Source organism: Onychomys torridus, chromosome 3 (genome assembly GCF_903995425.1).
Source record: "Onychomys torridus chromosome 3, mOncTor1.1, whole genome shotgun sequence".
In the NCBI taxonomy this organism is placed as follows: domain Eukaryota; kingdom Metazoa; phylum Chordata; class Mammalia; order Rodentia; family Cricetidae; genus Onychomys; species Onychomys torridus.
Window position 1 is genome coordinate 96,051,493 of NC_050445.1, and position 23,422 is coordinate 96,074,914.

General features: G+C 37.1%; 1 protein-coding gene across 2 annotated transcripts in view; it reads left to right on the top strand.

Moving 5' to 3' along the window:
* The window catches only part of Cntn4 (contactin 4), a 1,000,458-nt gene that overhangs the window by 429,854 nt on the left and 547,182 nt on the right, over positions 1–23,422 (top strand). The window contains exon 1 of one of the 2 annotated variants that reach the window (XM_036181074.1): positions 1,667–2,073. The exons of the other annotated variant lie outside the window; for it this stretch is intronic. The gene's annotated coding sequence lies outside the window, so the exon portion shown is untranslated. Of the gene's footprint in view, positions 1–1,666; positions 2,074–23,422 lie in introns of those variants that run through there. 2 annotated transcript variants of the gene reach the window in all.

Genomic DNA, 23,422 nt, shown 5'->3' on the forward strand with positions numbered 1-23,422 from the left:
TAGAGCTATCAGAGTGTTGATGCACCTGTCACTTGCTGTCTGCAATCAACATCAAAGCCCTAAGACAGATTGGTTTGTGGTGAATTAGAGCATGAGTATTTTCCACAGGAGACGAACTAGCAATGAAGATGGCCATCTTTCTACTTTTAGTTAGTATTAGAAGAGAAGCTGGAACAATTCAAGTGAAATCTCATGCTGCTGGTGTAGCTCAGTGGTAGGCTACCTGACCTGGGCCTGATTCTTGAAAGCGGGAGAAAGGAAATAAAAACCTCTTAGGTTAAATATAGTAGGACTCTACCCACAAAAGCACCGAGTTCTGGTCATTGACACAATGAAGACAAACTTTGAGCCTTCACCTGGATGTTTCATTCTTGAGCAGACTTTCATACTTATAGCTGTTTTCCTCTCAGCCTGACTTCTGTTTATCCTGCCACACAATCTGCAAGCTTTCAGTGTCTTAAGTCCTCAAAATCAGAGCTTAGCAGACACTGGGTCCTGGACCCCCTGTGGTAACAGAGGTCAGCATTTTCAAATTTGGGGCAATGAAAACTTCAGTTTGGTAGCCTAGACTAGCATTGAACTAATGGTGATCCTCCTGCCTCAGCCTTCAGAGTGTTGTAACACCACCTTCCACTAGTAGACCCACTTTTTAGCTCTTAGAACAATGCTAGAATGCTGTGTCCAGAGTTCTCAGAGGCCTGGACCAATGTCTTTTACTGTGTGGAGAGATGTGCATTATGTGCCATTCTGAAAGGATGAACATGTTTGATCCAGCTTGATTTCCTACTCTGGTTCATTGTGGGAGGTATAGATGCATGTGCTGTAAGGAAACTAAGCCACAGAATGGAAGTGTCATATTGTAGATCACCTGTGTTTTTTCCAGTAAAATGAATACTGTAATTCAAATGTGTGTCTTCCTAAATGTGCTTCTCCTAGAAGCTCTTGGACTACAGGTACTTGGCATGTGGTGGGACTTTAGTCTTGCAGGCACATTAATGTTTTAAGAAAAGACACATTTTCAAAATGAAATGTTTATATTCCAAACACAGAGTTTGGTTGAATTTATATGAATGTCTTCAATGGCCAGAAAGTAGCCTACACAGGGATCATCAAAAGAGGCAGAATTTTAATGAAGTATAGGAAATGTGTCCCATTTAAAAATACTCACATTCAGATTCTAAAATCCCCCTATTGCCAAAGCAAGCCAGTCCGTAAACTTTTAGCTTGGAACCTCTGGGGATGTGTTACCATGCAGATGAAATGAAACAAGAGCCTACATTAGCAGCTCCTTTAGATACCTAGTGATCTCAAGAAGCCTGCCGGACCCTCTGCTTAAACATCCTGTTCCTTAGTCACTGGAAAAGCACATTTAGATGTGGAAAACACCCGTGGGGAACAGATTTAATCCAACCTGTCTTTACATAGACTAAACTTGAAAAGAATACACACAAACACGTTGCATCAAATCCATAGGGAAAATAACACTGCAGCCTGGGAGATGCTGGGAAACCGGAACAGACAAACCAAATCATTGCAGGGCAAACCCACCATATGTAGCAAACAACCAGTGCAATTATATTCTGCAGTTGAGGAATTACATAAATTGCCCACTGGGAAAGAAGCCTTAATCTCCACCCCTCCCCGCAAATCTACAGACAGCTGTGTGCTGTCTCCGTGTCTTTCTGAAAGGTTGAACATATTTGATCTGAGAACCAACTTGATTTCCTAATCAGGTTTGATGTGAGAGACCAGTTATAGATGTATGTGATTCTCCCGGTGTGCATCTTTGATTCATGCGCTAATTATGTCAATCCTTTGGGGAGCACAACCACGGAGCTGGGTCCTCCTTGATTAATGCTGGCAGAGAGCCACGCAGCGCGCAGCAGAGAGCCGCTCAGCAGCTCCAGTCCCAACTGAGAATATGGTCCCATTATCTCCCAGCTGCCTAACCAATCCATAAGGGCCTGTTCTGCGTGGATGATCAGTGTAGTGGAAGCAGGAACTCGCTGAGAGCTGAAATCTCTGATTTGCTGTAACATGTAAGACGAACTGGGACGTTTTACTTTACAGTCTGTAAGTACCAGGTTCTTCCCCGAACCCTCTCCCTACAGCTCTATGTGAAGGCGACTTTGCAAGCCGTATTCCATTTTCTGTTCCTTGCTCTTATTTATTTATTTATTTATATTTTTTTGAATGAAGCTGTTGAGACAGTGTTACCAGTTTAGTGCTTGCTGTTTCTTAGATAATTGACTCATGCCGAGGAAATCATGCTCTTTCCAGAATACTTTTCTGGGAGTTAAAAATAATTGACTTCATTTTTAATTTAGGAGTAGGGGTGTGTTATATACAGAGTATTTCTTAATCTTCTTTTTTAACCCTGCAAGAAAAATGTAAGTCTAATGCATGTGTGTGTGTGTGTGTGTGTGTGTGTGTGTGTGTGTGTGTGTGATGAGATCATTGTACAGGCACAGGCACATTTGTATTAGAGAAGCAGGTTTCTATATTTCCAAACTTTAAGCAGTTTATTTTGTGCTCTCTGCTGCCACTAGGAAACACAAACAGGAAAGTTTCATTTGTTTTTTTAACTGTTGTTGGTTGGTTGTTTTGTACCAGCAGAAAGTGTTTAGAAACTTTGCAAAAGAAAGGATGTAAAAATCTGAAATATGTATGAATATAAACTATATAGTCTAATTTAGTACCATTGTTTAGCTGCTTTTTAATGTACTACTTTAAAAGCTGGTGGTTTTTTATAAGCAAAAGCAATCTACTTCAAAACAGCCTCCCCACTTTTTAAAATATATTCTCAAATGCAATCTATCAAGTTTGTATCTGTTATTCACACAAGATGAATTGATCTGTTATTCACACAAGATGAATGCTATTATAATTTAATATAGTTAATAGTGTCTGCATGGTTTCTTTCAAATGAACATCATCTCGGTGAAATTAAAGATAGCTATCATTGTGGGGAAGGCTTTGTGGAGTATTTTTATATGTGAGTTTTCATAAACTAGATAGATAATAGAGAGAGAGATGATAGATAGATAGATAGATAGATAGATAGCTCATACTTTTATTGGATTAAAAGCAGAATAATTGAGCAATTGTAAAAATGATTTTGAAGAAAAGTCATGAATGACTGGCACCAAGGGCCATTGTTGGTATAGATTAACCCAAGTTTGAAGCCACTTGTAGCCAAAAACAGAGCCATATTTTCCATAGTGAGCAAGAGACCATAATTTTCAGAGTAGAAATTCATTTTGCCTGAACAGGCAGTAAGTCTCAAGGCAGAGGAGAAACCACAGCCTATGAAGTATGAAAGTGTCTCATGGAGTATGTTCTAATTTGATTTGGTTGAGCAAAATGACAAGAAAGAAAAGAGTTAAAATAGATGATTGTCTGCCTGTGTTAAGGTATTCTCAGAGATTGAGGTTTGGAAGGGAAAAAAAGTCAACATTCCAGTAACAAGAGTAAGCTTTCAGAAACACGAAGACATGAAAGAAAGCGTAGCTGCAGTAGCTCCAAGCAGTGACTGACTCAGGTCTGCCCTGGCTGAGAACTCTGGACCCTGAAAAAGTAAGTTTCTTAGGAGATGGATGCTGAAATCTGCAATAACACCCAACTGGATTTCATGCTCATGTTTTCCCTAGATGGAGGAATAGCCTCAGACCAAAGCTGACTTTTGAGTGTGATATTTCTGGGGCACTCAATTATGGTTTTAAATAGTTTCTGCTCTTTATCACGCTTGTTCAAGTTCATGGTCTTGGACAAAACCTGATCTTATTTGCAGGGGATGGTAGGAACAGAAACAGGGTCAGTTAAGGTTCTGTGTTTTTCTTGCTCTTAGACAAATATTTGATCTCTGAATAGCTACTTTAGTTAACACTGTGTTTGAATACTTTTCCTGGTCAGACATCCACCCCCAATACCTCTTTTCACAGTAAATTTTACCTCTAGGAGAGTATTGTTCTAGCATAGTCAAATTTTATATTTTTCCTTCAAATAATTAGAAATTAAATATTATGTATTTAGATTTTATGCATTTCATTTGCATGTAGCCAGTCATAAATCTCAAAGATGTATATGAAAGACCTAGCATGCTATTACAAATTACTTCTTTGGAAATGTTTGAGGTTATTTTGTTTGTTTGTTTGTTTGTTTGTTTTAATATTGGGAAACTGTCTCCTTGGTTGTTTTTAATCTGTTTAAAGGAAAGTATAGTAGATTTGGATGCTCTAGGACTGTTTCAAGGTCTGCTGGCTCAACAGATGGGGAATCCATATGGGTATTACATACACCTTTTAAAAGGTGCTTTTTAAACCATGGTGATTTGCTTGGTCTTTAAAGTTCTATAAAAGAGATGAACAGCTGAGTCCTCATTTTATGTACAAAAGTAATCTGTCTCTTAATAAGTTTGTATGCACACAATCCACCTTGCTGTCTAGTAGATAATATCTACACTACACAAACTACACTCAAAAGAGGCAGTGTTGAAACAGTGGAAGGATCCTGTAAGTAGGGATGTGCCAACAAAGCATTGTATGTTTTATTAGAGATCTGGGCAACGAAAAAGACTACTTTACAGCACCCTGAGCCTTGTTTGTTAGCAGGTCCTCTTTGCAGAGAGGTTACACCCTACCCCTCTTTAACATATTGGACCAGACACTGTGAGGTGAGACATGAAATTCTAGGATATGCCCTTACAAGAAGTAAAAACAAAAGAAAATAAAAAGTGAATACTGTTGAATGAAAAACAAAGAATTTAATAATACTAACATTTTGGAAGACTAAGTTCTTGTGTGCCTAGATGAGATACTAACCAGGTATAGACTGCACAAGTTGTATGTAACAACATGGAAGTTGGAGTTAGTCTACATTAATTTGATGTGGAACTGCTTACAAACTCTGATCTCCCTGTACCTCTGTATACAGATATAAACTGAGGTCCTTTCCAAGGTCCTTTCTTAGTTAGAAAAGCCTCTGATCTCAGGATGCTTCATTCAGACCGCTCATTCCATTAACACTTCAAATTACCTTGGAACTGGGAAAAATTGAATGTTTTCAAGCTAAATGAGGTCCTAGTAATCCTCCTTCATTTGCCTGCCAGATGTGTGGATTATAGATATTTACTGCCATACATGGCTCTTTTCTTTTTTTTCCCTCCATTTCTTGGTATTTGTCAATAGACTCCACCCACCACATACATACAGTGGCGGGCTGTCTCCACTTTACTTTCTGTTCCCCCATTTGTTCTTCTTCCATTAAGAATTGATCTGGAGTCATGACTTAAGGAACAAGACTGCCATCACCTATTCCTTGTATAACCTGCATTCTTCTCTTAGAACAGTTGCTCTCAACCTTCCTAATGCTGTTACCCCATGTTGTTCCTCATGTTGTGCTGACCCTAAACTATAAAATCATTTTCACTGCTACTTCATAACTATAATTTTGCTACTCTAATGAGTCATAATGTAAATTCTGATGTGCAAGATATCTGATACATGAAAGGGTCATTCAACACCCCCAAAGAGGTCATGACCCACAGACTGAGAGCCACTGTCCTAGAAGTTTATTGAGGTGGAAAAATACGCTGGCATACTACTTTGCTGTGCATTGCATCTCTCTCCGTCTCCATCGCTGTCTCCGTCTCTCTCTCTCTCTCTCTGTCTGTCTCTCTGTCTCTGTCTCTGTATGTGTGTTTGTGTATGTGCATATGCATCTGTGTGTGTACATGTTATGTGTATATGTGTATGATATAAGTGCATGAGGGCATATTCATGCCATGGTGTTTATGTGAAGGTCAAAGCACAACCTCAGGTGTTGGTCCTAGTCTTCCAACTGATTTTAAGACTGTGTCTCTTTGTCCTTGGCCAGTGTGTTTCATACATGATGCTAGTTGGTGATCTTTCAGGGAATTCTCCTGTCACCACCTCCCATCTCACTGCAAAAGTACTGAGATCGGAGATGTGTGCTCTTGTCCTCTGCTTTATGTGGGCCTGGGGACTCAAAGTGTACCAAGCCATCTCCTAGCCCCATGCATTGCATATATTTTTAGTCTTAGATGTGCATGGGCCAAAAGACACTAAAAGTTACAGGTGTATATAGACCGCCAAGTAAATTTTGAAAATAAGAGTATTATACACCTTATATTCTATGTAAAAGATATTCAAGGAGGACTCAGTTTATATATTAAACTAAATTTTCTCTTTTTCACACTTAAAAGTTTTCCATGTGAAAATTCATTTCTATGCAGCTGGATATTGAAGATTTTTACTTTCAATAGAAGGAGGCAGAGGGCAATCAAAGGACCTTATTTTCCCTAGGAAATTACTATCTTGTCCAACTAGATGGAAGATAACAATCAGGTCCATGACAACAAAGTCATATAAACAACTTTTGGGGGAATACCTACTGGAAAATTTGCTTGTGGCCCATTCATTGCCATCACAGAATTGCTTGTGGCCAGATATTTCTCTCAGTTGCAGTAGACAAAAGACAGGATAACAAAACTTAGCAGCAATGCTCCAGGAGCTTCTTGATGTGTCCAAGCTAAATGGTAAATAAATTTCTAGTAAGATGCAAACTTGGCTACACATACTGATATAGACTAAGTCAATTCAGAGTTTCTATTTGTAGTACAAAGATTGCAGCCTTTATGTGTTTATCACTTTTAAGTGAAATAAAATATGCACTGGCAATATAGCTGGAATGACATAAATAATTACAGACTAACTCTGTACTTAACTGTTGACACTATCTATGTTTTAATGTAGTTTTTGTTTTAATATCAAATGTACTCTAGGATGGATGCTAAGTGGCCATCTGAAGACAGTAATAGCTCAGAAGGGTAACTCTTCTTCCATGTCAGATTTATGTTTTGATAGATTTTAAATATTAGTTGGAATAATCACTTTTATCTCTTATTTTTTTGCCATTGAAAATCTCAGTTCATGCATTATACTATTCTGGGGCTCGGATGTGACTGTCATCCCTTACTGTAGCTGGACACTGTGTTTCGTTTCATGTCTCCATGCAGAGGATAAAATTAATTTTCTAAATTCCATAAAGCTGAGTAGATGTGCCTGCTTTTAAGGGAGCAGGTCAGTTGTAAGTGACATTTGTAATGAGAGATAATTCATCTGTTTTATAGTTGTCCTTCTATGAGCAAAGTGATTTTGTGCTCATGGACTATTTCAATAAAAAAATAGGATGATGAGAGATAATGTCTGATAATCTGGGGCTCTCTCGTCCTTGATTATAAAGTTAACCCACAGTACTAGAGCACTATTTTGGGTTTTAACCCAGCATTTCTAATGACTTGAAGTATTTGATCCAGTTAATTACTAGTTCCACTGGTTTGGGCTTGTTTCTCTCTCTCTCTCTCTCTCTCTCTCTCTCTCTCTCTCTCTCTCTGTGTGTGTGTGTGTGTGTGTGTGTGTGTGTGTGTGTGTGTGTGTGTGTGTGTGTGTGTGTAGTTGTGTAGTTAAAGTAAAATTTAAATTGAACTTATGGCTTTAGATTACAGGTATTGTTTCACTTGTTTTGGTCCCTAGGTTAAAGAGGAATGTACATCCTTCTACATTTTACTGTAGAAATTCTGTTGTCTTGAGGATCACATGGGATGATTTATTGCTGTAAGATTGCATCAGAACCTGAGAAGATTGTGGGTTTTTTTTAATGGTTAGATAGAAAATGCAGAGTTATACATTTGAAAGCAATAGCAGAATTTATAGAGGCTAACTGAGCCAGGCATTAGATTTAAGGATTGCCAGAAGGAAATCTTATATTGGTGGACAGAAATTTGAGTGCCCTACAAGCAGAAAAGAAATGTAAATATGATAGTGCAGGGGTGAGTTAAGTGTATTGTGGTTAAAGAATGCTATGGCTTTGGGCCACAAATAAAAACTGTGATGAATGGGTGAAAAATACACTATATAAGAGAAGTGGGATTTTTCCCAAAAGAGTCTGCCTAGGCATTGCTGAGTTACTCTGCACATGATTAAGAAGCCTGGATCAATGGAGACATGCTGCAAAAAGGGAATACTTTTGGCTCTTGATTTTGCTCGCTGGCAATCTTTCAAAATACAATTATTGTAAATAAAATGGGTATGATAGCACTAGATTTAGATTTCCTTAATTTAATGAGGATTTCTAGACAAAGGTGTGGGTATATCCTGTCTAGTTGAGTGGATGTTGGTAAACAAGTTAGCTATTTTTACAGATTGCTAGTCAAACGTTTTGATCCATTTCCCAACTTTGATGTTTCTAATCCACTGTCCTACTCTCTGTGAACACTATCTAAAGTGGTTCCTGGAGATTGGGTTGGGAAACTGATTCCTAGGAGGGTGACTTTATTAAATCACTTAACTGCCCAGGAAGCAAATGTATAGTTCTCACTGTGGGGTGGGATTATGACACCACTCTACTGAATGGCATCTTGTAGTCATTCCAGTTCACTTTTCCTCCACCACGTGACTTACTAAAATTGATGCATTTGCATCTGCCAGGGATAGGATAAGTACCATTAGCTACTGGACATGAACCTCTATACCATGAATTAAATACAGTCATTTGCAAGAATGTATTCTCCAAGCTAATTAGGATTCGATGAATGTTTGTGTGCCTTTTAGATTGGAAAAGCTGCTCATACACAGACAAAATGTGGGACGCCAGAGCTGAAAACAACCACTATCTCCCAGAAGAGAACAAATCATGTGTTCAAATATTGTCCCTGACATCCTATGGTATGAGTGTAAAGTGTGAATCTGGTCATTTGAGGTGTGAGACTCTGATATTGCAGCAGTAAGGAGTGCGCTTAGAGAGCATATCAACAGATTTAGACTGATATGGCCATTCCCTTGTGTGCCCTCTTTTCCTCCTCCCCAAGGAATACACATGAGTATTTCGCTGATTGTTGTAGTTAACCTCTCTTGTAGTATTCTAGTCCTTGTTTCAAGAACCTTTATTTTTTTCAATTTTAAAACAATTTAATGATATTTTTATGTTTTTATTTTTTAATTTTTAAATTTATTTTATTTTAGAACCTTTGTGGAATGTCAATATGTTTAAGAGATTTGAAAGCCTTAAAAGTGAACTTCCTTTCAAATTATTAGTGGAGTTCTATTTCTTATGCTAATGGCTGTGCATGTGAACATCCAAGATATGATCTTTGAAAATTTATAGTGTTTGTCAAAGATCATAATAGAAAAATACATAGGTTATAATTTATTATAATTTACAAATCATTTTCACCTTGTGGGAATCCTGTTTGAGATGCTTGTGAAAATAATAAACTGAAGTATATTTCGCTTGAGAAACATTCATAATTTTGTATACCACAGTCTTTAAACTCAGTTGGAAGAAGAGAGGACCACATTGAGGACCTGGTTAAGATTCTGAAAAGTCCTTTGAAGTATATATTTGGTAAATTACAGGCTTTTTTTATTTTTAGTGAATAAGTTCAGAGAAATTATATATATACATATATATGTATATGTATATATGTATATGTACACATATATGTATATATATGTGTGTGTATATGTGTATATATGTGTGTATATATACACACACATATATGTGTGTGTGTGTATATACACACACCCAAAGAACTGTTCTTACATATATAATTCCTCAGCACAGAGATAAATTCTTCAATAATCTGTTTTAAAATAAACTTGAATATAAATAATGTCTTGATAGTTACAGCTTTGCCTTCTCAGAGACTCAGACTGAGCCTGAGAATTCAATGGTAAGAAGCAGCTTTATTGTACATTTATCTTTTATTTTTTTCTCCATAGGAAAATGAAGATTCAAAGAATTGGCACAACCTAGTGTTTGTCTATTGAGCTGACATAAAGATGTCTGTAGAAAAGTAGCTAAACTATATGAGAAATGAAAGGCACATAAAGGCTATTTTAATGCAGTCTCATGTACAGAATTTACCAGCCTTATGTATTGTCTCTGTTGCTATGTAGCTTTCTTTCTCTGGATTTAGAGTTGAGGGAGGATGTCTGCAGTTGGATGTACTTTTATAAAACAAAGAGAAAGTCATAGTGCCCTTCTTTCACCATTGATTTTTCAAATATTCATGGCTCAAAATAATCATTTTGGTTGTCAAAAGACAAATGGCAACAAATTTAGCAATAGATCTCATTGATTTTTATTTTCAACTCATGAATTATCTCTCACTCTACTATACATAATAGAATGATAGTTTCTGCCTGGCAAGGAATGAACCATGGGTCGGTCTTGTAAGATGGAAACAAGCAGAAAAAAAGACCAGAGTTGATTATTATCAGGTTACATTTTTGTAAAAGTACTAAAGCAGGGAGAATGGGGGATTTGTTGAGTCAGGTAGACTGGAAACTCTTGTCAGGGAAATTTTGTTTCAAGGCTCTGCTTCCTTGAAAATGCAGTTTGGTGATGCAGCATTTAGCATAGCTGACTCCATTATCTTTTGTTCTGGTCTCCTTGGCCTCGAGTAGGAACTCAGTTAAAATCAAAAGGCTCCTATTAATTTTGTGGAATATACTCAAGTGATACATCCATGGATGTTATATTCCAGCATCCTTCAAAACCAAGCCTGATTTCCTGTATGTTGAAGGATGACATCCTACCTGATGGGAGAATGGTGGGATGGAGTCTTGGAATGATAGGTCTGACTAGACACGATCTATAAATTAACTCATAAGTTTCTATATTGATAGGCCCTGAAGTCAATCCATGACAGAATAAACATCCTGTTGTACTTTGGAGTGGACTACAGCCCTCTTCTCTGACCAGAGAGTCACTTTTAGATTTCATGTCAGAATCTGTGTGCATGCCTTATAGTTCAAATTCTACTGAGAGTCAGGGAACCCATATCTGAGGCCTGCAGAAACAAGACTAAAAACAAGAACATAATGAAGTAGAGCAGTTGTCATCTAATAAGCAAGCCACAAGATCTGTTTATGACTCTGCATAAATGACCATGCTAAATTCTGTTGCCATATAAAATCATGGGACCAGTTGGGCACATTGTACAGATCATAAATATTGACATATATTTTTATTTTTAAAAAGGTAAACTTATCTTTCAACTCCATATACATCTAGCCTTTAAATTCTCATAAAATTTTGGAGTGTTATCTCATGGCTTACTTATATAGAAAACATGAAAGTTCACAAGATAATGTGGCGTCAGTCTCACCTAAAAAAGGAAAACTATTACAATAACTGTATTGTAGACTTTTAGAGAATAAAAGAGGATGAAGGAAAGAATATAAGTCTTATTTACAAGATTAGTGTACAATCTAATGTATCCTAGTAATAGTCATTTCATAGTAGTGAAATTTTAAGTTATATGTTATATATACTAGTGTGAAGTTAATGACATAGGATTCAATAATATGTGTGGCTATACCTGAATAATTAAGTTTATTAAACTATAATTGCAGTTATTGATCGTATTAACCATATTTAACATTTGTATTTTAACTCAGGCCTGAATATCATCGGTGATGAACTCTACTATTGAAAGTGATACCATTTTTCCTTATATATCTTTCTTTTCATATATAACCCAGAGAATAATAGAGCAAATAGAGGGGAAAAAAAAACAAATCTTTACCTACTCACTTGATTTTATCACACTTGTGAGAAAAAGACGATTTAATTTTCACATGCTTATAGCCAAAGGGAACATCCTAAAATCTATTTCATTACAATATACATTTTAGAAGGTAGCTCTGTTGAAGGGACATTAAATCTAGTTCTATGGTGTTTAAGATAGATAGTTTTTGTCATGCTCTGTATTAAATAGAATCAATGCCACACATTATTTAATTAACAAAATGTTACTATGTATTCATTACCTTGTCCTGGGTTCTAAGGATACAAAATAGCCAAAATCAAAAAGACACAATTTGAATTCCCTTATGAGAATTTGCATATTCTAATAAGATATGCATCTGGATAGGAAAGGCAAGGATGTATTCTCAGAATACCAGTTCTAAGGTGGCTTTTCTCTCTTTTCACCACTTCCTTTTACTCTGCCCACCCTTTCTTTCAGACGAATACACACATCTGTACTAAGTCAATTCCATGGGGTCCATATGAAGTGCAGGGCTGTTTTACAGATATTTGTGTGAGCCCCAAGTGGACTGAAATGGCCAGTTGAAGCACTATGTATTTAAAGGTTTTTGTAACTAGGTCATGAAGCTACCAAGGCAGATGTTAAACCTCTGCTATTTTGTTTCAGTAAACAAAGCTTGACTCTGCAAACTCAACAATTCACTCATACTTTAGGTTTTCCTGTCCACCTGCCTTAAATGATCCAGTTGACCAAACAGTATTTTTAAACCTATTTAGAACTCTCTAGATCAGGAACAGTAGTCTCTCCCTGGATAAGATTTTAAGTAGAGTTGAATTAATAGGTAGGAAAATATTTTCAGCTTTTTTGAACAAGATGTTTTATAACTGCAAAGCACTATTACTATTAAAGATAATAATTTTAGAAGTAAATATTATAGCAACTAAGCTCAAAGAAGCTTTTAGTGAACTATTTCCATTTCAATTTGTAAAAAGAATATTGGCACCAAAATGCAGTGTCTCTCTGCTATGTAATTTTGATTCCCCAAGTCTATTGACTTTTCTCTCTTCTAACTTCCCTTTGGCTACCCAGGAGGTAACTTAAGCTTTAAAGTGGCCAGTTAGAGGGATGTACCAAACAGGTGACAGCTTTGCATTCTCCCACCTAATATCTAGTGTCTGATACCATTTTTTTCAGAATCACCAAAGCAGGCATGCTTATCACTAAGAACAGTTGGGTTTGACTTTGGCAAATTATACCTGACCCCATGTGATTCTAGGAAATGACAGAGAGGATGATGATTATGGTTTGGAGCCTACAAGTCCAATAATCTTTCTACTTGCTCCCTAATTAAACACAAAGTATTCAAGGACACATTTCATCATTATTGGGAGAGCAAGTCACCTGCTGACATGATTGGATTTGGTCTGCTTACAGCCTTCCTGAGAAATTAATTATATTTAAATATATGCATATATATAATTTAAGAAATATACATAAATAATATCTAATGTCTCTGTATGGATACCATATAAAAGGAATATATAAACACCATTCATTCCAAACATTTTGGAAGACATGGGCATCATAAGCATTAATCAAACTATTTTTTCTGAGTATATTTGTGTTACTATTAAGGTTCCACTGATATAACACACTGCTTTCCTCTTAAATTATGAAAGATCCTTACAAGTCCATTACCCAAATTTTGGTTTAAGGCATATAATATAGCATCATTGTCATAGGTAATTGTTTTCTGTCCAGCAAATCATACAGAAGGTAATGTCATATTTTAAAGTCAAAAGATTTTTACTCAGCATTAACAAGGTGATTGCCTCTCCATGGAGACTCAAGGAAATGATGTAGCATTAAATATCAAATGATTAAAAATATCTCAACCTGGTATCAGCATTAAGGCTTCTTAATGCAGAGCTGTATATGAGAAATCTGTCATGGTGAACCAGGATTGTTTTTAATTTGGCAATACTGTATTTTTGTCTCATACTACATATTTTTCTCATCTCAATGTAGCTTAATAGCCATAAGAAATGTATAATTTTCATGGCCCAATTTTCTGGACAACATATAGTAACACTAATAGCAAAATGAAGTATATAAGCATATAAAACTGTAGTTCTGATTCAGTGTGACTAGTGGAAGGCTCTAGATATCTGTATGTTAATCTTTATAGTACACAGATAGTATTTGAGTCATGATCATGAAAAGATAACCTGAGATCCCTCCTCACCTCATAGTGAACTTTGGAACTGATTCTTCCTTATTCATCTTTTCTCATTCTTATTTCAACTCACTGTATTGCTATCTAATTTGTTTGAGTTTGTTATTGTGTTTGTTTCTTCATTATTCAAGACAGGGTCTCCCTTTGTAGCTCTGGCTATCCTGGAACTTACTATGCAAACACACTGGCCTTGAACTCACATTGACCCCTCCCCCACCCTGCCTCTGCCACCTTAGTGTTGGAATATGCCATTACACTGGCCTGCATTGTTATTTGAAATCCTAAAGGGAAATGTTTTAGACTAACAATTCTATCCACCTGTCAAGAGAAAGCTTAGTATTAAAATTTGCATACACTGTGGCCATGTGGAATCTCTGCTTTCTGCCACACAATAATCTGATGCATCTTGACTGATTCCCAACCCAAGAGGTTAGTTATTCAAAGGCTCATGAAGTAAAAGATGTAATGTTTCAGCTAAGATACATGCCATCTCTAGACTATTGGAAAGTAATATATATATACTGAAGACCAATGAGATGGGCTCCATATAGAATATTCTGGAACATTATGAAAGCTACTATTGTTGGTTCTATTTTGTCCCCTAGATTATGAAAAGCGAGGTTGATGATTGGATTCTCTGTAACATCTGCAGGAAGTTATGGTGTGCTATTTCACAGTACAGTGGTTGCCTGTTCACCATCCAGGGTGCCACACTATTGGTTTCCCTTAGTAACATTACATATTTTCCTGTAGCTGGGAAAGCAAAGGACGGGGCATTTTCTTTTGTGTTTTTGTGGGGTTTGTTGTTGTTGTTGTTGTTTTAAACTTGTCTTAAACTTAACTCCATTTGTGACATGATGACGGCTACCATGGGAATGGTAGAAGACAGAGCAATTTTTCAGAGTCCATGAAATGAAGGTGTGTTCAGTGCTATAACATAATAACAGTTGCTTCGTTGTGACATCTGTCAGAGTCTTTGGTGATGCAAGTGTGGAAGGGTCTTTTCCGAAAGATTTATGCCTCCAGTCTAGACTTGAGCTAGAGGGACATGACCTTGGCTTTGAACTTACAAAAGTCACTCCCTGTAATAAAATCCAAAGACAGGATGAAGAGTTTTTCAGATCCTGAAGGCCGTTGAATGTAAACAGCAACAGAGAGAGTCAGAAAGGAGTAAATGTCAGGCCTGCATAGCTGTTCTTACCTGCATTTTCCCCAGAATCCTTAGCTAGCAGGTGGATATTTAGGTGGTGACCCCTGGGTATCTAGGAATAAAAATGCATGACCTTTTCAATCTTCATCAAAATAACCTTTTTTAAAAGCAAATGCACTCACACACACAATCATTTCTCTTTATTTAAATTCCCAAGGCAACTTCCATTGTGAATGTTTGCATAGTTACCAGAGTCTTAGGGGAGAATCAGGGAGGGAGGCTGGGGAAAGGTTGATGATTGGATTCTCTGTAACATCTGCAGGAAGTTATGGTGTGCTATTTCACAGAACAGTGGTTGTAGTTAACAATAACATCCTTCAAGTAGCTAGACAAAAGGAATTTTTACGAGTTTTTAAATCAATGGCAAACATGAGGACATATACACATTTAAACCAATTTAAGAATCATACAATGTAAAGAAGCTCAAAACATTACAAGCCCATCACCCCAATGTACATTATTTATTTTTGTCTACCAGTTTGAATGTAAATTTAATTTTACAGATATTGAGCAAAATTAATAAAATCTTTAAATTTATTCAAAATAACTTTATTGAGTTGTAACTATAACAATTATAATACATTCAGTGAACAATTCAATGTGTTTAGTATATTTTGAAAAATGTGTGGCTATGATAACAATATGTTTCAAAGTAAGTCTATCACCCTAAAAACAAACAACAAAGCTTTAACTAGATTGGAGAGATGATTCATTCAGAAAGTGCCTGTTATGCAAACATAAGGACCTGAGTTCAGGTCTTAAAAAGCCAGGTGTGTTCATGTATGCCTGTCACCCAGCATGAGTGTGGAGGCAGGGGACAGGGGAATCCCAGGTGCTTCTTGGCCACCTAGTCTTATGAAATTGGTTACCTCTGGATATTGAGAGATATCTCAATATTCCTAAAAATAAAGAGCAATAACACAGTGCACCCAAGAGAACATTAGGTACCCACAGTCATATAACTGTACACATATCTCTAAGTACACATACACATGTGTGCACACACACACACACACACACACACACACACACACACACACAACCATAAACATTAACAGTCATTCATCTTTCTCTTCTAGCACCAGATATACATTAATCTACTTTCCTAGATTTGCATATTGTGGATATCATTTGTATATCCTCATACAATGTGTAGTATTCTGTCTCTGGCTTCTTTAATTTAGCTTCCTGTTTATCCATTCTTCATTTGATGACATTCAAGTTGTTTAAAGTACTTGTGGTTATAAATGATGTCCATGTGAATAGTCTTGTGTTGTGTTTTTTTGTGGACACATATGCAGTGGTAAACTTCCTGGGTCTAGATAAAACATCTTTAAACAATATATGTTTAAGTTTCAGCAACCCTGAAACACTACATTTTAAAATATAATAATATACAAAAATCTCTACAAAAAAATGTTCGACATTGAATGTTTTGTTCCGTCTGAAGCAAAACCTATGTTTCCCAATGTGTTAGTAGCTTTAAATTAGATGTTTTCTAACTCTAGTCAGTCTCATCAATTCAGTGATACCACATTCTCCTACAATGAGGGATGTGAATAGTCAGCAGAAGATTAAAGAGTGTGTCATATAAAACATGAGATAAATCATTGTCTTTTCTACTTATTAACATCAAGGTATTTTCATCTTAAATTAAGTGCATTTACAGACTAGTTTAGTTAGGACACAGGAAAAAGCAAACCTCCAATTTGTTCTAGCTCAGCTATTTTTTTCTTAATATTTGCATAGCAAGATGGAAAATTATGGGTAAACTCAGTCACACTGTTTGAAAAATCCAAGGCTGCAGATGTAAAACGACATCAGGCTTGTGTTTTCATACTCCTAGTGGTGCCAATTGACATAATAAAAATTTAGAGTGTGTCCATATTGGAATTAGATATTTACTGTGTACGTCTGGTTATGACTTGGTTCACAACACCTGTTAGGGAGTCTACTGCCAAATGCACTGGGGATAGTGATGTTATCCATGCAATCTGCACCTTGGAAGGCTGTGTGGATTGCATATGATTACCACTCCTGTGTATTTGATGTTTTGTAAGTATTCTTTAGGGACTGCCTTCTATTTATTTCCCATTGAAAATAAGTTAGAAGAAGCATATAAACATGTTAATCTGCTGTGAGGAAATATATAGTGAGATAATTCATAAAATATATTCTCCCTTAACCAGATTGCAACCCACAGCTTCAGGGAGGCTAGCTAGCTAGCAGGGAGGACCCTAAGAGGGACACATGGGTTGCCCAGCAAAGGAGACATAGATGAGAGTTACATGAGCAAACTAGGGGTGGTGGTGAGGTAATAGAGGGCAAGTGATGGGGGATGAAAACCTGGGGAATGGGAGGTTCAAGCTGGAAAAGGGACAGAATGGGAGAGCAAGGAAAGAGATACCATGATAAATGAAGACATCATGGGAATAGGGAAAAACAGAGTGCTAGGGAAGTTCTCAGGAGTCCACAAGGATGACTTTACCATAGACTACTGGCAATAGTTGAGGGGGTGCCTGAGCTGGCCTACTCCAGTGATCAGATGGGTGAATACCCTTATTGTCATCATAGAACCTTCATCCAGTGCCTGATGGAAGCAGGTGCAGAGATCCATGGCCAGGTGCCAGGCTGAGCTCCAGGAGTCTAATTGATGAGAGAGAGGGGGGATCCTATGAGCAAGGGACAGTGAGATCATGATGGAAAAATGTACAGAGGCAACTGGCCAAACTAGTAGAAATGCATGAACTGTGGACTACAATAGATGTTTAGCCCCCTTGTTACTGGACTAGTCCCTCTGGATAGATGAGACAGTTTTTTAGCTTAAACTATTTAGGGGGTCCCCAGGCAGTGGGATCGGGATCCATCCCTGCTGTGTCAGTGGGATTTTTAGAGCCAAGTGCCTAGGATGGGACACCGTGTATGGCCTTGGAGCAGGGAGGAGAGGCTTGGACCTTCCTCAACTGAATGTACCAGGCTCTGCTGACTCCCCATGGGAGACCTTGCCTTGGAGGAGGTGGGAATAGGGAGTGGGTTGGGGTGGGGGGGAGGCTGGGAGATGGGAGGAGGGAGGAGAGAGGGATCTGTGGTTGGTATGTAAAATAAATAGAAAATTTCTTAATAATAAAATTTCCTTAATAAAAAAGGAAATAAAAAATATCCTTCTTGTCCTGGTTCCCCCACAATAATGTGGAGATAAGAACTGACTGGCTATTATTTATAATGTCTGTAAAATACAGCCAGTTGTAGACATTTTTATTTTAATATCATAGAATTAAATGAAAATGACTTTCATTTAATACTCTCCAAAACCCAGCAAACAATTATTTCACCTAAATGCTAGTTATTGACAGACCTTTGTTGTACACTGCATAGTACCACATTACTCTCTGGCATCAAGCACAGTGACATAACTGTTTATATTTTTCAAAATTTGTACATGCTTTTATGTTTGATTTTTTTTCTTTTGGAGATCAAGATTCTCATTTTACTAATTATTATTACCAGCAAAGACATGAACTGAACACAACATTAAATATTGGCTTTCTAATCCTTTTAAAATGTATATGCATATGTAAATACTGCAGGAAAACAAAGTAATGAGGAGTCAATTAGATATCACATTACATAAACTCATATATGTACATGGTGGTGCCTGGAAAGAGAAATGAATAGTACCACTCGCATGGTTGCTACATGTAAACATTCATGAGACAAATATCTCATTGTGTATTGTTCAGTATATTATTAAAGAATGAATTAGGACCCAACCAAATACAGAGAGAGAGAGAGAGAGAGAGAGAGAGAGAGAGAGAGAGAGAGAGAGAGAGAGAGAGAGAGAGATTTTGTACCTTACACTGGTACATAAAGTCTATGTAAGATTGTCTACAATGTTTTCTTCTTGGAAAATGACTGTCAAATTGAAGCTATTCCTTCCCTCTGTAATTGTTAAAATCAGTTTTCATAAAAAGTCATTAGTAATCAGAAGGCTAAGACGGGGATTACAAATTCAAGGTCAACCTGAGCTGAAGAGCAGGACCATGTCAAGCAAGCAACCAAACAAGCAATTCAGAAAACAGCTTTATATGTGTGTAAGAAGTGAAAACTTGCTGTAAACCATTATAGTTAGAAGAAATGGAATGTAAGAACATAAATATTTCACTTTCAATACTTTTAATTCATAAAATCTCACATTGTTACCCTGACTGGCCTCAGGCAATCCCACCGCTTCAAATCTCAGGAGTAGCTATAACTATGGGTCTACTCTGCCACAACTAACTCTGATATATTTATATTTGAATAGAGAAAATATAATTCCTGCTTGAGTTTTTCTTAATATCTGTATAAATATACTTATGTTCGTGCTTGATAAGAGTTCAGATAAGGAGATCTTCTGTTGAAAATGCAGGCTGCATAGCTCGCTGGAGTATTTACAGATCATAAAAGGAAAAAGCAAGGGTCTTCTGGAGTCTTGCTTTGTGTAGTCAGATCATACTGTTCTAGGACATTGGTCATTTCAAGTTCTGACAGTCTTTGTGAACTCAGCAATGTGACAGAACTGGGAATGCTCCCAAGAAAGTATAGAAGATAGGGTGGCTCCTCTGCTTCCAATTCTGCCATCCCTTCAGAGTGGGGCTACTTTCAGATAGCAAGTGCCCTTTTTCTTCGATGCTGTGTGGAAGAGACACCTTGGGCATACGAATCTGGTGTGGACATCAGATTCTATGTGATCAGTACGAGTCTCTTAGCACAGTATTGCAGCAGAGAGCCCTGACTTAAGAGCCTTGACCATTTCACCTTTATCCATATTTCCTGTGAAAGTTTAATGGGGTCCATTGTCCTGCTCTCTGTTCTGTCACTTTCAATGGTCATTTAGAAGCTGTCATTTGGCTCTTCAAGACTGGCCACAAATGTGAAAAGTCACAAATGTAACCCAAAACTTTTGTTGTTATTTTCTCTGTCTAGAAAACGTGACTATAATTTGGTGAGAGTGTGTTTAATGACTGTGATAGAAGGGTCTTTAAAGATAGTACTATCTTAAATGAGAGGTGGTTCTGGGGAAATGAGATTTTTATAATGTTTATTCTGTCTTTGCAAGTAAAACATACTTTGAAAGTCTTGCTTCATCTGAAGACTTCAAACCTGTATCCTAAAAATTGGCTCCTATTACTACATATGCCCTTTTTTTACTGTTTGTGAGGGCTGCTTCAAATAAGATTGTCTTTACTTGTGTGTGTGTGTGTGTGTGTGTGTGTGTGTGTGTGTGTGTGTGAGAGAGAGAGAGAGAGAGAGAGAGAGAGAGTGTGTTTATGTGTATGTATGCACTAGTGCGTATGTGTGTGCATGTTTATGCATGTGTACATGCATGCAGATGCATACAGAGGGTAGAGAGAGTGTTGGCTCTCCTTGAGCTGGTGTTACAGACAGTTATGTGCCTCCTGACAGGGTGCTGACCTGCACTAACTGCCTAGCCATCTCTCCATCCTCAATCTGCCATCATTTTGTAGATATTATTTTATGCCCAGAGAAGTAGTTGTGTAAAAGTTTCCCTCCCAAAGAAAAGAAATAGAGTTTGTTGGCATTCCTGCTAACACATTTTCCCCAAAGTTAGATGCTTCTTCATCCCCTTTTTATATCCATCCTCAACTCTTCCTTAAGCTTTCTGATTCAGGAGTTTCTGGTTCTTGTTTTTTGTTTTTTCCCCCTTTGTTGCTTTGTATACACTTTTGCCTGGTGTCTTACTTTACCTGCAAGCTTTAATCATGAGTTCTAGAAGTGTGAGTTACTCTATACTTTACCACAGTAAATAATCATCTGGGACTAAAAAGAAGCAAATGATTCCATCCTTTGGTTGTTTCTAATCATGTTTTGAGGTGGTCCTTGTCTTTGAAGTGTATTTCTTAAGCTATCTTAGTATCACCATTTTAAAATACATACCATTTTTGAAGATGATCCACATAGAGTTAGGCTTTTACTTTGTATCAGAAATTAGTGACATGGAAGAAATAGCTGCAGAATCTAGGAAAAGAATCACCCAAGGAAGAAAAAATATACTTGACAACATTCAATGACTCTGCTTTCTCTGGGCGTTTTCATCTTTCAATCAGAAAACTGCAGCAGAGTTTAAGACTCTGACTTTTCCTGTGCTGGAATAAGGGAAACAAATTGTTACCCTCTTGTGCTCTGGAATTCCCATCACTATAAACCATTCCAGAGCAGTGAAATAAGAGGAAAGGGTGTGCTCAGAGCTGTAGGACCATGTTGGTGGAGGCTGCGTTTTGCTCATAGATATTCAGGAATCCACAATTAGCAGAGAGTCAGAAAAAAAGATTCATCCAACAAATAGAGGACATTCTCCATCTATGTTAACCTCCTGTCCCATCCTTCCAACCCAAGAGGCAAGAAATCCTTAGAAGTCCTAAGTGTTACCTGTAACTTGATTTCATGTCATTACTATAGCACCTAGATAATGGCTCTGTGCTCTCTGCACTATCAGCAGTCTCGGATGTAAGAAGTATGCCAACAGACCATGAATACCCATTTACATTTTTAGCCATTCAGATGAGCTTTATTCCATTAAAAAAAATATAATGATATTTTTCTGAATTTTGTGATGAGCTTTCTGACATTTTCTAATTTCCTTTGTATTGTGCCTGAAAGCAAAGATTCAATCTGATGCCTGGAATTTGTGCCCGTATTTTAACAAGCAAGGATGCCCAGAGAGCATAATGTGTGCAATTTAACAAAATCAGACTCAAGTATAAATCTGTCTTGATAGTCATAGTAAGGACTCCTCTGATGTCTCTGACATGAAGCAGGAAAAATAAGTACATTGCAATGTTAGTTTTAAAACATGACCTTGTAATACACAATTTCAACCTTATAGAAAGTGGGCCAAGATTAAAGGAGTAGAGAAGAATATGCTGGAATGATACTGGTTCTGAATGTGCCAAAAGCCATCTTTTAAGACTCAATGACTTAACAACAATCCGTTTTTAACCCCCTTCAGTTGCAAACACATACATACATACATACATACATACATACATACATACATACATACATACATACATGCACAGACTCTTATACACATTTTTCTTTCAAGTTTTAATATACATACACAGTGTATTTTGATCATATCCTGCCCTTAGTCTCCTGTCCAGCTATCCCAAGAGCTTTTCCATCACAACATCCTTGCAATGCTATGACTTCCTTTTGTCACATGAGTGACTGGTTGATAAATGATTTGTCTAAGTACCCTCTAAATGTCCTGCGTATTAGACTGAAATTTAGAATGATGAGAAGTAAAAGATGATTCTATTTCTCTATTTTGTAAAATAACTTTTCCAGGATTTTGTGACCAGTCAAAAGAAATATCCTTTCTTTTGGCTAAAATATTCATATTAAGAAAAATCAAAATGTCAGCCATTCTTTGTTCTTGCTCTTGTTTTTATGGTGATTATTTCAGTATTTTTTTTATTTGAAAATAAATTTACTTTTTTAAAGTAGCTACTGCAGTGTTCCCACCAAAGTACATTCATGATAAATGTTCCTTTCTGTTTCCATAGAGAAAATGCATATCTAACTGAGGTTGTCTCCTTAATTTTTGTATAATTATAGATACATGCATGTTTGGAGGAAGTTCGGAAAAGGAAGAAAAGGTGAGGCTCATAGTTTTGACAGCTCTCTGATGGTGTTAATTCTAGAATATGGAAGACAAGTATGTTCTAGAGACCTGTTTTGTGTGGCTACTGCATAAAGGTCTATATCTTGAGTTCATTTAATTACTACCCCATCTAGAATAATACATACTCTCTTGAAATACTTGCATTTCAAATGTAGACTTTCTTTGTGAACTCAGACCTGATATTTGAACTTTTCTGTCTACTGTTCTCTAGGAAAATGAAGCATACAGATTGTTTCAATGTAGCATGCTTGATTTGTGGGATTCTTTCAGGGTCAGGTTACTCCCAGCTGCTGCAGGTGCCCGGGAGTTATTGCCTTCTCTCAGATATACCTTGCCCAAAATGATGGAACAGACATTTTGGTCAGGCATTATTGGTATAAACTCTGGGTTCTGTGAGGTAGGTACAAATCCCTCAGCATAGGAGGCCTTGACCTAAGAGCCTTGACCCTGGCTCATGTTTTCAGAGAAAAGTCCTGTCAGTTTTACTTGGTTCTACTCTTCTCCCTTTCATCCCCTGCCCTGTCACCTTAGGAGTCGTTGTTAGAGCCATTTTAGTCTTGAGACCTGGTATTAAATTGCCTGTTTCTTTCTTTTCTTCAAGACATATTTGGAATTTGATGAAGGTGAGTTTAGGTGATATATAGAATTGAATTTAAAGATTTATCTTGGGCTGGAGAGATGTTTCAGCACTTAAGAGCACTTGTTGCTCTTACA